Genomic DNA, 14,940 nt, shown 5'->3' on the forward strand with positions numbered 1-14,940 from the left:
GAAAACTGAGAACTGAGAACTGAGAATTGAGGTGTGGGTATCCTGAATTCGTGCGCGCTCACATATCGATTACCGAGTGACGTCGGCGGGGCCAAAAAAACAAAACAATTTGTCAAACAAATGTGCCAAAAGTTGATGCCAGCCAATGGGTAACTTATGGCAAACAAACAAACAAACAAACAAACAGGGCAACAGAAACAGAAACTGAAGCAGAAGCAGAAATAGCAGGAAGAAGCAGCGCGACGAAGGCAAACAATGGAGTACAGTCGAGAATCCTTAATGCAATGACGCAAGGACTTACGTCAGCCAGTCGCAGGAAGGCTAATATTTCCACCTTACAGGTTGCGTCAAATATGGCTTATGCTGTATACTGGCTTCCAAAGTTATGAAACTGATACAAGAACGTGCCTTGCAATCACTTCAATTTGTACAGACAAGAATGTCATTAAATTTGCCTTTAAGGTGGTTAACGAAACAAATTTCTCGTCTTTCATAATTTTAATTTTGTCAAGAAATATACAAAGACTATTTGGAAGCAAAGTTTAAGTCAGAGAAGTTACGGAATATATATAAATTAAATACCATATTTTCCCCCCTGTAAGCCAGACATTTTCTGAAGTCAGTCGCCAAGTTCTAAGCACCCAGACCGATACAAAACCCATCAAAATATTACCCTCATTGTAGTTGGGCACATAAAACTATGGGCAATTCAACAAGGGGCCTGGGCCACAAGCACATTGTTCGATGAGTAATATGTGGTTAATAGCAATGGCGGAGCAGTTGGCAAAGGGACTGCCATCCATATGCCACAACCATAAAATCGAAGTGTCTCGATGCTGGGGAGACCATCAACTTAATGATGCATAATGATATGGGACGCGAGACGCGGCCCATTACCCACACGCAGAGAAAAGGACATCGTCCTGCCATAATACTATATAAGCCCTACACCCTCCACCCTCCACCCTCCACCCTCTACTCCCCAATCTGTAAATACCACCCACTGCTAAGCACTTTGGCATTTCTGCTTAGCCAAATGGCCAGTGTCATCGCCGCACAGTTTGCCGACTTGTCAATTATTTATTTTTATTGGCATCATTATGATTTCTGGCTGCGATAATGATGATGGAAATAGAGCTGGCTGAAGTCCTGTCAAAAGGGACTTTGTTTATTTTAATTTCATTCAATCCAAATATTTAAGCAGCTGCAGGAAGTGGAGAAATTGGATACGCCAGTGTTAATCTTAATGGTTTCTTATAACGCTTATTTAGATTTAAGTTCTACAACTTTTTTATGACTAATTTTCTGTCCTGTTTGGTTTTTGCTTGTTGAATTTGGTTGTATATCTTGGATGTTTTAGAAACTTTAAGCGAGCAAAAGAATTTTAAAGGAAGAATAACATTTTGTCATGACCAATCGGCTATTCAAGATTTTCTGACCCTTTAGCGTGTATATCATTTGAAAAAAAAAAACCTATCAATCAGGGTATCCCATACTAACGTATTTGTGAGCTTGTTTGTCTGCCCGGTTGGTTGGTCGATGTGTTAAGTGGCTTTTGAAGTGCATTCCCCGGGACTTGGCCTCATGTAATGCTGTTTGTGTGCGCTTGTCATGTACACACTTAATGCTGAAAGAGTGTCACTAACAATATCATACTCTGTTTGTCCACCCCCCTTCCCTTGATAGCCACCCTTTTAGCGTATTTGTTTAGTGCAGGTGACATTTAAATTAAGCTGCTGCTGTTGCCGTTTCCCATTCCCCATTCGCCATTCCCCGTTTCCCACTCCGCAATCCCCAACCCATTTCCCTACATTTCTCCATCGCTAAAAGTCCTTTCGTGTACACACAGATACTGGCCCACGCATACAGGACGGAAAACAGGGATATTCAAGAGAGACTGAGTGCAGACGGCGCTCGTTAAACTCAATAAACGTTTGCACTTTTTATTTATGTTCCCCTGCAATTGTTCGTCGCTTGATTAAATTTCTTTGTTGTTTTTATTGGGGAGTGTGTGTGGAAGTGTGTGTGTGTGTGTGTGTGTGTGTGCATGCCCGTCCCACTGACAATTAAACTAGCCAATTAAACTTTAGCCCCTGAACACCAGGAACATCAGTCCAATGGCCAGCTAGCCACTGTCTGTTTGTGTTAAACCGACTCCCGATCCTGCTCCTCTGGATCCTGGCTCCTGGCTCCTGGCTCCTTCTGTTTGGCTCCCTGGCAAAGTGTTAATACACAAATACCCAAATGTGTAGTTAACACGAGTTTCTGCTGCCTGCCTCCTTCTGCTCGTCCTTATCCTGTTTGGCTGTTTGGGTTTTCGGTTCGTTTGCCTTGCAGTTGGTGACGGTGAAAAGAAATGAGAGAAAACTATACCAAAGCCGGGGGGGAAAAATAACTGGTGGGCAAAAGCCAATCCGAAAGAAAGCGGATGGAATTTGCCCTCGAACAGGATTAAGAAGACGGTTTTAGGCAGTATGAGCTCCAATCTTTAAAAAATGAAGTTTCGTTAAAAAAACAAGCCACATAATTAAAGCATTTTAAGATAATTTACACTTTGTTGAACTGTTGATTTGTTTAATATATTCTTATCATTTACTTTTTATTTCAAGTTTGCTGATAAAATAACAGGAAATAAAATTTTAAATGCATAGTTTTTAGGACTTTATTTTAATTGTTTGTGAAATTGTGTTATTCTTTTTTTTATTTTTCAAATGGTTCTCTTTCAATTTTCTATTTGCCAATTTCTGCGTAGGGGAATTGCCATGGTACTTTCATATTTACTTAGCATTTTTATTTCTGGTGTTGATTTTTCTATTTTCCAACACGAAGTTTGGCAAAAGTTTTGTCGCAAAGTTGAATGGCTTTGAGTGTTTGAGTTTTTTTTGGCACAAGTCAAAGCTGAGTTTTAGCCTTCTGGCGCAATAAGCGAATTCAAATGAATTCCAATCTCACTGTGAATTAAACATGAAAGCTTGCGCTGCGCCAAAACCATGCAGAGTGTGTGATGAATTCCTGATAAACGGCAATTGAAGCATTCATATTTCCTTATTTTTTATTAGCCATTTCGGACATAAAGATTTACGGCTTGACGGCCGCTTGCCACTTGCTACTTTCCATTCAATTGAATTTAATTCAATTCGATCCTAAGAACGCCAATTTCCATTCATTTTACTTCACTTTCCCTTGGATAAATCAGAACAAAGAGAAATTATCCTTTGAAAGGCAAACAAATTGCTGGGCACATTACGTATACGTCGCATGTTGCGAGGTTGCTACGGATTGAAATGGGCACAAATCCATTGATTATTTATTTATGGCATGCGAAAGGTGTACAGAGCGTTGTTTGACAGATTCAATTGTATATATATCCGCATGAGCATGTAGCTACTGCCTGCGAGTGTCTGTGAGTTATTTCCGTTTTATATTGAGTCGAAAATGTCAAATGCATAACGAGAGAAATTCACAATTTTGATGTAATTGACAGCTAAAGGATGGCTGGATGGTTGGGTAGTAGGGTGGTTGGGTGGCTCGGTGGTTGGATGGTTGGTTCGGGGCAGCAATGTGGTCATATCATAAAATGTCAAACTTGTTTGCTCTACCAGTTGTTCGTGTGCTGGCAACGGCAACATTTCGACAAAATGCCTTCTTATTTGACAGGCCATTTGGCAGTGACACGACATTGCAAACGAACAGCTGCGACCACAGGCGGGGCCACAATTATAGTCGCAGTCCACGCCTGATTTATTATGCAAAGCGCTTTAATTAGAGTAGGGCCGAAACTCGATAGAAGCCATCTGGCCACAAGCACCGCACACACAATGTACTGTACTAAATATTAATACACTGAGAATATACATTTTAATTTTGTTGATACAAGTTAAAATATGAAAGATAATGTTGTAAAGGGTGAAATTGTCAAAAATTTTCTTTTATACTTTATTTTTAACTTTATATTTTATTGTTTCCTTTATATAATATTCATTGATTATTCAAATGACAGCTTGCTAACATAACTTGTATTATATAAGTAGTAAATTGAATAATTGTATTAAATTCAATTGTATATTTAAAGATTTTTTTTAAGGTAATTCAGCTGCAATTTGTACAATTAAAAGTTAGCTTTACTTCTAAACTGTACTAGAGTTAAGGTGAATAACTTTTTTATTTTCTCAACATATTTATAGGTATAACCAAATAATATGTAATTATTGTATTACCCATTGGATTTCCTCTGTGCGACACTTATACCAAGTGATACGTACACACATAATAATTAAACAATGAACCGCAAACAATTAGCAGACTGGGCAGGACTTGCAGGACAGGAGCTGAACAGTTGCTCGGAAAAGTAGAAAATCACGCCAAGGTTTTTCAATCGGCTGTGGCTATGGCCGTAGCTATAGCCTGTATAAATATATACACTCGTAGCTTGCAGCACTGTCGCATATGCAAAAATCAAGCTGACATCTGCTTAAGTGGCCCGGGGTTTTGGGCCATGGCAGTGCACCTGGTCTTTGGCAGATGCGGATGCTCCAGTGCCATCCAGAAATGGAGGTGGTCTGTCCTGTCTGCCAGGTTGATTGGACATGAAATTGATAGCTCACCCACATGTGCATATGCGAGCCTGTATGGGTGTGTGTGTGTGATAGGTGTGGGTGTGGTTTGCATGTGTCCGTGCTTAAGCAAGTTAATTGAATTTTGCACTCAAGTCGCCAACTGGAGGGGTGTTGCAGCTGCAGGTGCAGTTGTCGTTCCAGCTGCAACTTGTGCAGGCTGCTGGTGCCATATTCAAACATTGACAAGACATTTCTGAAGTTTTAAGTGCATTAGCTGTCAGGCGGGGTAAAGCAGCTATTTTGCATGCGTGGCCCTTAGCCCCGAAAAGTAGGCTATTTAAATAGCGGACAGTTGGCCATTGAAAAGCATAACTGTTCTATAGCTAATTGAATTTATTAAGAACTATTATTCTAATACATTGTCAAAAACTATTAAAACTTTTGTGTATATATTAAAAACATTAGACCCAGCCAAGGAATCAATTAGATTTTTCAGTAAACAGCCATAACCGAATGGCCAAGCAGTTTGCATTGCAATTCAGCAAATTTACAAAATGGAATTTATGCATTTTAAGATATTCAAATGGAATATTTCTAAAATTGATTGAATTTATTAGGAACTATCTATGTAATACATTGTCAAACAATATTCAAACGTTTTAAATTGTTAATGGCCCTTTGTAAATTCAAAAAACTTTTATGTATACATTAAAAACAATAAAACCGCCAAACGAATTGTAGCTGCTAATCAATTATATTTTTAAGTAAACAGCCATAACCAAGCCGTTTGCATTGCAATTTCAGCAAATTTACAAAATGGAATTTATGCATCGAAATGGAATATTTATTATGGGTCCAACCCACAAGAAGAAAGCTGAAAATTAATTTTCAGCAGCAGCTTTCAGCGTCACCAGCCAGCTCCTTGCCCGACAAGAAATTCCCCGAAACATTTTTCGAGTGCCGAAAGGACATGCCAATGCGAAGAAGTGCCACTGTGAGCAAATAAAGAGAAGGAACGAAATTGCTGGCTGCCATTCCATTGCATAGATAAGCACACGCTATAAGTTTCTTGTATAACTGGCAGTGGAACACAAACCCCGTGCCACTGTGCTATTACCATCCGCGCATCCATAAATACAGCACCCAGCTTTCACTCGGGCGATGAAAATGCGCGCCAACTAAAGCAATTTACAGTTCTTAAAACAGCCAAAGCGGTGAGGCATGCAACTGAAACTGAACCGAAACTGACCTGCCACCAGCAAATGGAACATGGAATGAGTTCGGAAGGGGAGCAGGAGCAGGAACAGGGGCAGGAGCCGCGGCAGGACCTCCGAAAAAGGAGCGCCAGCCAAAACAGGCAAATGGCAAAAATTCAAATTATCTGCAAGCGGCAAAACGGGCGAAAATGCACCGAAACAATCCTATATGCAGAGAAAAAAACTTTTTTTGGTATAACATATGTATTTAAAACTTAGCACATCAAAAGCTTTATCATGTGTAGTCAGATAAAATAAACTATTTTAAATGGTTATTGTAAAAGTGAAATAAATATGAGCAAAGATAAGTGAAACAATGAAAGGGATTTATTATTTTATTATTTATTATGTATTTATTTATTATTTTGCCTTAAAAGAGTATGTTTTTTTTCTTGGTTTAACTCTCTGCAGATTTAAAATGGTGTATTAATAGATAGGTCTGTTCACCATATGAAAAAAAGAACAAAACTCAAGCTTAAGTAAATATATTATTCATAAAATGGAAAATAATAGTCTGAATAATGATAGTCTACAACTACCATAAAAGTTTTTAAAAATCTTCAAGTTCTTTATGGAGCAAATGTTTACTTTAAATAAAACAGTTAAAAGTGTTTAAAATGTTGGGGTAAATAAAAATAACCAAATTGTGACAGTTTTTAATATGAAGAGAACAATGAACATTCTATTATTATAATATTACTTTAAGGATCTACTTTTAAAAAACACTTTACAAAATACATTCGATTTGATTTCATATCTCAGTGTGGACCGCTGAAGATGCAGACGGACTTGTAGCCGGACTCGCTTTCCAAGTCGGAGTTTGGAGTTGGTTTCCTTGCTCCTTGCTCCCTGGACCTCTCTCCCTTGTGTTTGTGTGTGGCAAACTTGAGTTCCTTGCACACATTCTGGCACTTGAACATTTTTCTTATTGTTTCAGGGGTGGGAAGAGAAAGGGGGGCCCTAGCAAATTGTGCGAGCTGTGTTCTCTAACGTGTTGGGCTTAACTTGGCTTGGTTTTTGGTTTCGGTTTCGGGTTTTGGGTTTCGCCTTGCTGGTCCATTTTATTTGCATGCCAAAAGGCAGCACACAAAGACCCTAAGTGAAAAAGTAACTCGGCAGGAGGATGTGTGTGTCTCTGTGTCTCGCTGCCACTGTGTGTGTATCTGCGTGTACTTGTGAGTATCTGTGTGAGAGTCCTGGGGGCAACTCACTTCGCTGCTTAATGCATGAGAGCCAGATGAAAAATGAACTTAATACAGTTGCCAACTACATGGACCAGAAAGCAACAAATTTTTGCCTCTGCTCGGGTAATTTGCACGCTGATTTGCAAAATTGGATATTGGAGTGGCCGGCATTCAAGGCCCACGCACAGCTTAAAGCCGAATCCAAGTGGCCACCAACTGAATAAGGGCAATTCTCACTGGCCTTATAGCAAATATTTGAGGTTTATCCCTTTGCGTTTAAGTTTCAAAACAAAAGCCAAGCACAAAAAAGTTGACAGTTGGCATTTGCAACAGTTCAAAAGGGGCCAAAGAAGATGTCAAGAGTGCGAAAGTATTGAAATCCTCCCAGGCCTCCGACTTTGGAGGTCTTTATCTCCTAAGAAACGGTCTTGTGGCTGCCCACTCTGTCATGCAATCCGACAAATTTATTCATTGTACAGCTTGGTTTAATCCATTAACGACCCCTTTTTACCCGTCACTTTCTTCCACAAAGTTTGTGGACATTTTTGGTAAATTACAAGGCAGACATTTCGAGGCAGACATTACAAGGCAACATCTTCAAATCGAATAATAAACTGGAGAAGGAAAAAATACAATACATTCTGGCCGATTTGTTTACTTAAAATTGATTGAATTGGATTCAATAAAAGGCATCGGATAACTTTGGGGCTGAGAAACCAAAATACTTGGTCTGAAAGTTTACAAACTAATATTTAAATGCAAAAGGGTTTCCGTATTAGTTTGCGTAGCATTCTTAAATCATCATTAAATCCAGATCTGTAAGTGCTAATCTTAGTTTCGTTTGCCTTGGTACGCAGATTGTGTTTGTGTTTAATTTGAATTTTTAATTTTAAGGAAAAGCTGACTTGGTTTTTTTTCTCAGCCTTAGAAGTATTTCGCAATCCTTGACTAGATATCTGCTGAATATACACTTTCGCTGCATTTGAACGTGTTGCAGGCTATGTATTTACATTTAGCTGAACTCCAAGACCGAGCTTAGTATTTGAATACATTTTTTCAATTACGGCAAAAGTGGCAAAACAGTTGTCAACATTTCCAGCCAAGACAAAACAGCAAAGGCAGCAGAAACACTTCTGCTCGCTCGGTATCAGCAGCCATGAAGGCAACAAAAGCAGCCAGCGCCAACGCCATCGCCAACGCCAACTGACAGCTGCAGAAAGAAAGATGTCAGTTGTCAACAACAATGCCCCAAGTTGCAACAATAAAATTCTGACACATTGAAAAATGTCATTGTGTAACTTAAGTAGCCGGCATGCGAAATGGTAAATGGTAAATGGTAAATGGTAAAATGGGGAAACGGATGACGAATGGTCCACAGAAAGGGGGCGATAAAGTGGGGGGCGTGTTGCTTATGTAAAGCACACACACATCCTTGCACACACTCGCACTCACACATATGCAAAGTCGAAGGATCTGCCGACTAGGCCGCCATCATCTTCATGCGTCCTGCCTGTTAATTTACTTGCAGTTCCGTTCCATTTTTATGGACTGCCGCCATCACGCTTTTCCACCCTCCCCCTCTAAGCATGTGTTAGTGCCCCAAGTGTGAGTATGTGTGTGTCGACCATTTGTTATGCAGTGATATGGCATCAGGCTAGCCTAGCAGCTTTTTGTGTGCTTTACATAACAATCCCATTAGAGATGGGTGCGTGATAAGCCAGAACAGGATGACAGATTGGATTGGCCAAATAAGGGAAAACTCTGCTTTATTTGATAATAAAGATGTGCTGATACAAGGGAAGCCATGCAAAATAATATATGTGTACATAAAAGTTAGCCACATAATGTGCACTTGAGGGCTTGGAAATTTTGGCTGGACTTATTACATTTATGTATTGGTAAAAAAGGTATGACATGTAAATCATAATTTAGACAGACAAATTTATGTTATTTATACACCGACCTGGGCAATAATTATGGCAAGATGTTATACCATTTTGATTTTTTGGTGTACTAAGTTTTAAAACTTTTAAACACCGATGTTGATGGGTTTTTTTTTTATAAGATAGATACAACAAATTTTACACGTTTTCCAATTTTTTTGATTTTTTAACTATTTGTAAGAGATGAAGAAATTGGATTTACATCAAAAAAGAATTCGTCACATTCCGAAATAATGGAATGAAAACGGTATGTACTAATCTTTAAAAACTTTAAGTATAAAAAAATCAGTGTAAAGTTATAAGACTAACTAGAGAAAAAGTAGGTCAAAATAAATTGAGCATAAAGCGTAAGTTACGCTGCGAAACCATTAAAAGTTCGTATTAATATTAAAAAAGGGTATCAAATTAAATCATCCATCATGTTCAGCTCACGCACACACCTCTGAAAATTATGCACGCACAGCTCGTTGCTGTCAGGACACTCGCTCACACACGCAGACACATGCATGTGGAGTGTGTTGCTTATGCAAGCGAGAAATTTGTTATAATGTACAGGCCATAGAAATGGCGTGAGAAGCAGACGAATCGGATAATGCCGGAGCGGAGCGGAAAATACGTACAAAATGTGGCACACAGGACGAACGGGTCTGATAAACGCATACAAAGCCAGCGAGGCGTACACTTTTGGCCCCGGCCTAAAAGGACCAAAAAACGGGGTGTGCGAAAGCCAAAGCCAAAGCCATTTTCCACGTCGATCAAGTGCACTGAGCCGGTATATGGCTGCGCCCAACAAACCTCGTCGAGATTGCCGGCGGCACTTATTGTTGTATGATTTTTTCGTCGCCTCTCTTATAACTCTCCTGTTTAATGTTTATTTGTGTTTATTTTATTTTATATCACGGCAGTTGTAAATGCTGTACGCGCCTGCGGCTTCGTTCTCGGAAGTCGGAAAAGTGAAGTCCAGCGCATAATTTAATTCCCCCCCCCCGCATAGGACCCTCGCTGTTATCATTGCGCAGGCATCATTATTACGTTGAATGCAAAATAATTGCTTTTGGATCAGGCAGAGTGAAGGAAAAACGAAAAAATTAAGCCGTCACGAGGCGACAAGTGTCCTGGCCGAAGAAAATCAGTGGACGGGCCGTGGAAAAGCCGGAGAAAAGCGCTTGACAGTTGTCTGCGTTGCCTTAAGTGATTTGCGTAAGCAAATGGAACGGGCAGATGTTGATCTCATTAGCTTACGTTACGGCATTTCGCTGGAAAATCGGATGGGTAAGGAAAAACACTTCATGCTCGTAAGATATGCAAAGTGATTAATCACAGGGAGCAGCCATATAATTAAAGCCTTAGAATTTGTTTGATATTTAGCCTTTCAAATGAATGAATTGAGGCTTCCGGCCAGCGTTAAAATTTCCACTTAGAGTTGGTAATTAAATTGAGACGTCAATTTAAATGGAAACCCCTCCGCTCGGTCTGGGCTAATTCAATAAATTGGCCAAATTGTAATTAGTTTCACACGTTGTGCTGTCGAAAAACACTGGGATACAGGCTTAAATTGCTTTAAATTTATACGCCTGGATAAATTTGCATTTGCATTTGGCTCGTATGCATAAGAGCCAGACCAAGGCAATATGGCTAAGACGCTTACGCAGACAGTAATTGCTTCTGTCTATGCGAGTGCGTGCTGCATTTGTCGAGGACTTACGAGCTCTGCCATCTTTTCCATTTTCCCAATCCCCCGCTACCCGGCTTAATGAGCAAAAATGCTCTCACTGCCTGCTGGCACATAACCCACTTAAATATATCATGTGCACGCCAACACCAACGACACCCCCGCCTAATCACACGGCGCAGCATTTGAATTTCCAATGCCGACACAGGCCCTCGCTTTTCCCTTTGCCTTTGCCATCGCCCCTCGAAGTGTGCAATGAAATATGTAGCGCATGAATGTCACAAACAGCAGCGCCATCCAGCTTAAATGTCAGCCAGGATGTGTATGTGGATGTGAATACAGATCCTGGGTATTTACATCCACATCCACATCCACAGAAAAAAAGGGGAAAATCACTAATTAATTTGATAACTAGATTGTTCGTACCATTTTGATTTCAACGATAAGCAGCCCACACTCTTCACACTCCTCATTTAAAAAACTATTATAAATCCAAAAATAAATAGGATGCTGCCCATAGCATCAAATCGACTGCCGTAATTTTTTTTGTTTTCTTTTAAGTACTATGTTGATAACCAGAATGTTAATTAAATTGATAACTATATATAAACAACAGCTCTATATTAATTTGACAACTAGATTATTCGTACCATACCATTTTGGTATGTACATCATGTAAAAACTCTTATAAATCGAAAAATAAACAGGATGTTATGGGATAGCATTTAACTACGCCGCAAAAGGCCTGGTTGAAAACCAACTGCCCGCCGTAACAATTTTTTTTTTCTTTTTTTTAGTATTATTTTGATTGTGAATTTAATTTATAATTATATAGTTTTATGCTGGTTGCTGGTCAAAAACAATAAGATCATCATCATACATTGCCAACATTTATTTTCGGTGTGAGGCAGGATCCTGAGAATTGTCGCTGTCAAAGCACTTTATGTCACAATAATTTGCAGCCTCGTTGTGAGAGCGTGTTGTGTCGGTCTATCTATTCATTTCACGTAGCTGCAGCAGCAGCAGCAACAGCCAACATCTTCAGGTTGCGAACTGAGTTACTGCCCCCGGAGTTGGCCAATATGCATATGTAAAATATTTATGAGCGCGTGCAAATTCATTTCATTGCTTCAACGCTCTTTGCCCTTTGCACTGCTTCGTTTGCCAGGTGAAAAATGAGACGGGATGACGAAGGGGTTATGCGAAAAGGAGAAATATGCATATCATTTGGAACACATTTCCTAACTTGGCGACATATATTTGCACATCGGAAACGTGAAGGCAATTTGATTATTTGCAAGAAGTTCAGTGTTATTTTTATACCCTTGCAGAGGGTATTATAATTTCAGTCAGAAGTTTGCAACGCAGTGAAGGAGACGTTTCCGACCCTATAAAGTATATATATTCTTGATCAGCATCACTAGGAGAGTCGATCTAGCCATGTCCGTCTGTCCGTCTGTCCGTCTGTCCGTCTGTCCGTCCGTTTATATGCAAACTAGTCTCTCAGTTTTAAAGCTATCTGCATGAAACTTTCCCAAAAGTTGTCTTTCTATTGCAGGTAGTATATAAGTCGGAACGAGCCGGATCGGACGACTATAGCATATAGCTCCCATAGGAACAATCGGAAAAATAAATGAAAAAAAATTATAACTTTGCTGTTTTTTAATTTTTTGTTTAGTTCTTCGACATATAGTAATGGTAAAATATTTCCGATTTACGGTTTAAATTTCATCAAAATCGGACGACTATAGCATATAGCTCCCATAGGAACAATCGGAAAAAATAAATGAAAAAAAATTATAACTTTGCTGTTTTTTAATTTTTTGTTTAGTTCTTCGAGATATAGTAATGGTTTAATATTTCAGAATTACGGTTTCAATTTCATCAAAATCGGACGACTATAGCATATAGCTCCCATAGGAACAATCGGAAAAATAAATGAAAAAAATTATAACTTTTCTGTTTTTTAATTTTTTGTTTAGTTCTTCGACATATAGCAATGTTTAATTATTTCAGAATTATGGTATAAATTTTATCAAAATCGGACGTCTATAGCATATAGCTCCCATAGAAATAATAAAAATATATAAAATAACTATCTAATAATTGAGCTGCAAATAATCATAGTTTCAATGTTTTTTTTTAGCACATACTCAAGTAAATCATAATTTAAATGTTTTCAAAAGTATTTAATTAATGCAATAGCTGCAAGGGTATATGAACTTCGGCTTGCCGAAGTTTGCTTTCCTTCTTGTTTTATTTAAGAAATACCACTCAGCCTACCTAATAATAATATTTACTATTATAAATAAGGAGATTAAATAAGAAATTTTCATTTTGTAATAAGTTTGGTTTGCCGTATTTTTTCGTTATTCAACTGTTGATAACTAATAATTAAAAAAACAAGACCTTAAGCCAAACAAAATAAGCAATATAAACAATGGTTTTAGCTTGTTACATCATTTGAAAATTAAATTACATTTTGCTTACAAATAAAAATACTTGTACTCCCAACAGTCCGAAGAATTCTTGCATTTATTTGAATTTATATCTAAATCTAAATCAGCCGCCACGGCTAGCCCACATTATACTCCCATAGTCCTGTTTTGTCCTTTCCACCAGATAGTTTATAGTGCCATTTTATTATTGTTGCCAGTGTTTCGGCCTGTGCGCACGAGTTTAATGCAGCGCGCGACAAATTTTCACAGCACATTTGCAAACATTTTCATGCGAGGTCGTTGTTCTGCACAGCTTATATGGCCCTAACTTGGCTAAATGGGCGGCTGACAAATTGTCAGCACGGCCAGCCAGTGAAACAGCCAACATTTGTTGCCATTTCAGTGCTGTTGATTCGGGCTCTCTTGCTGGTCGCTTGCTGGTTGCTGTTTGCCATCGACCATTGCCATTGCCATTGCTGTTGCTGTTGGCGTGTAAATAAATACAACATTGCAGATTGTACAATATGCACGACACGCGTTTATTTGTATTGTATTTATATTTCATGCTGGGCCGCCGCACCAGGATTCTGGATTCTGGATTCAGGACTCTGGATTCAGGATCCAGGCGACAGGATCCCGGCGATGGCCGTGCGGAAATCGCAAAAATATTTCCCGCTCGTTGCGGAAATGAGAAAAATATTTCAGCTGGGGGAGAACGACATGGGGGAGAGCTGCTTGTACGCCGCTTATGCCATGCAATTTTAATGCCGAATATTATTTGTAAATGAATGAGGGGTTCTGTTGGCTGGTCTTTTTTCTGGCTTTTAACTGATTTCGCCCGCCAGTTAGCGTTGGTAATCTTATTATGCAACACTTTTGCATAAAATTGAATGTTATTTCGCTGTCTAGTTTGTTTACGAGTGGCTGCAGCACGCTGCGTATGCGTAATATTCATACGCCCCCTTGCCTTCGGGCCATTCCACATGCATAGCGAGTGCTGTGTGGCAATTTCAAAGGATTAAGCGCTTGAGTGCGCAAGGACATGACAGCCCTGCGATGCGTCTCCGTGTGGGCATGTGGGCTCCACCGGTCTACCCTCCATTCGCATTGACTTTGCATACAAATTAAAGTTTCCGAATACTGTCTGCTGCTCGGTTCGGTTCATGTAATTGAATTAGGCGACTAGAGACAACGACCCGGTCGAATAGAGGGTAGGTTGGGGCAGAATTCGATGCTATGATTTTGGGCTAAGCCGATTTCATGGGCTACCATTAATCGGAGCTAAGGGGGATCTGAAATTTACCACTGATGAGCTTTAAAGTTCATCTGTTATAAGCTGATGTGATTAATTTTAATGCAGTTATCGAAGCAGCTGAGTGGCTTATGGCATTGCAAAGGGTATGCACTTATCGATCAGTTGCGGATTTTTCACTAAGGAAAAAAAAATTCGTGAATATTTAACAAAATTGGCTTTCCAATTGATTAAATATTGAAGGAATGAAGTGAGCTTTGTTTTAAAAATGTGTGTTGAAATTTGTTCATTAAATATTTCACAAAATCATTAATCATTAAGTAATAATATCTAAGCACATTGGGCGCCAACTAATGAAGTTCACTTCTGACTTTGTAAATATTTTTTTATTTCAAGCCACATTTTTGTTTACGGTGTTTCAATTCAACATTGTTGTACAAAAAAATCTATTACTCTGCTCTTGCTTTTGGGTTTTGACCTATGCGAGGGGCAACGTGCATTGAACTGGTCGCGTGTCAGATTGCGTTCAATCGCCTCGCCCCTAGCCCTTACGCCCCCACTCACGCCCCTAACCCACTTCGCCCCTTTTTCCCCGTTTCTGGGGGCTCTGAGCCCCTGGGGTGCCATAGCGATTGATTG

The 14,940-nt window shown here is 39.3% G+C and overlaps 1 protein-coding gene across 2 annotated transcripts in view; it reads right to left on the bottom strand.

Annotated features, from left to right (window-relative positions):
• The window catches only part of LOC128256605 (matrix metalloproteinase-2), a 77,122-nt gene that overhangs the window by 14,072 nt on the left and 48,110 nt on the right, over window positions 1–14,940 (bottom strand). The window lies entirely within an intron of this gene.

This window comes from Drosophila gunungcola (genome assembly GCF_025200985.1).
Source record: "Drosophila gunungcola strain Sukarami chromosome 2R unlocalized genomic scaffold, Dgunungcola_SK_2 000020F, whole genome shotgun sequence".
In the NCBI taxonomy this organism is placed as follows: domain Eukaryota; kingdom Metazoa; phylum Arthropoda; class Insecta; order Diptera; family Drosophilidae; genus Drosophila; species Drosophila gunungcola.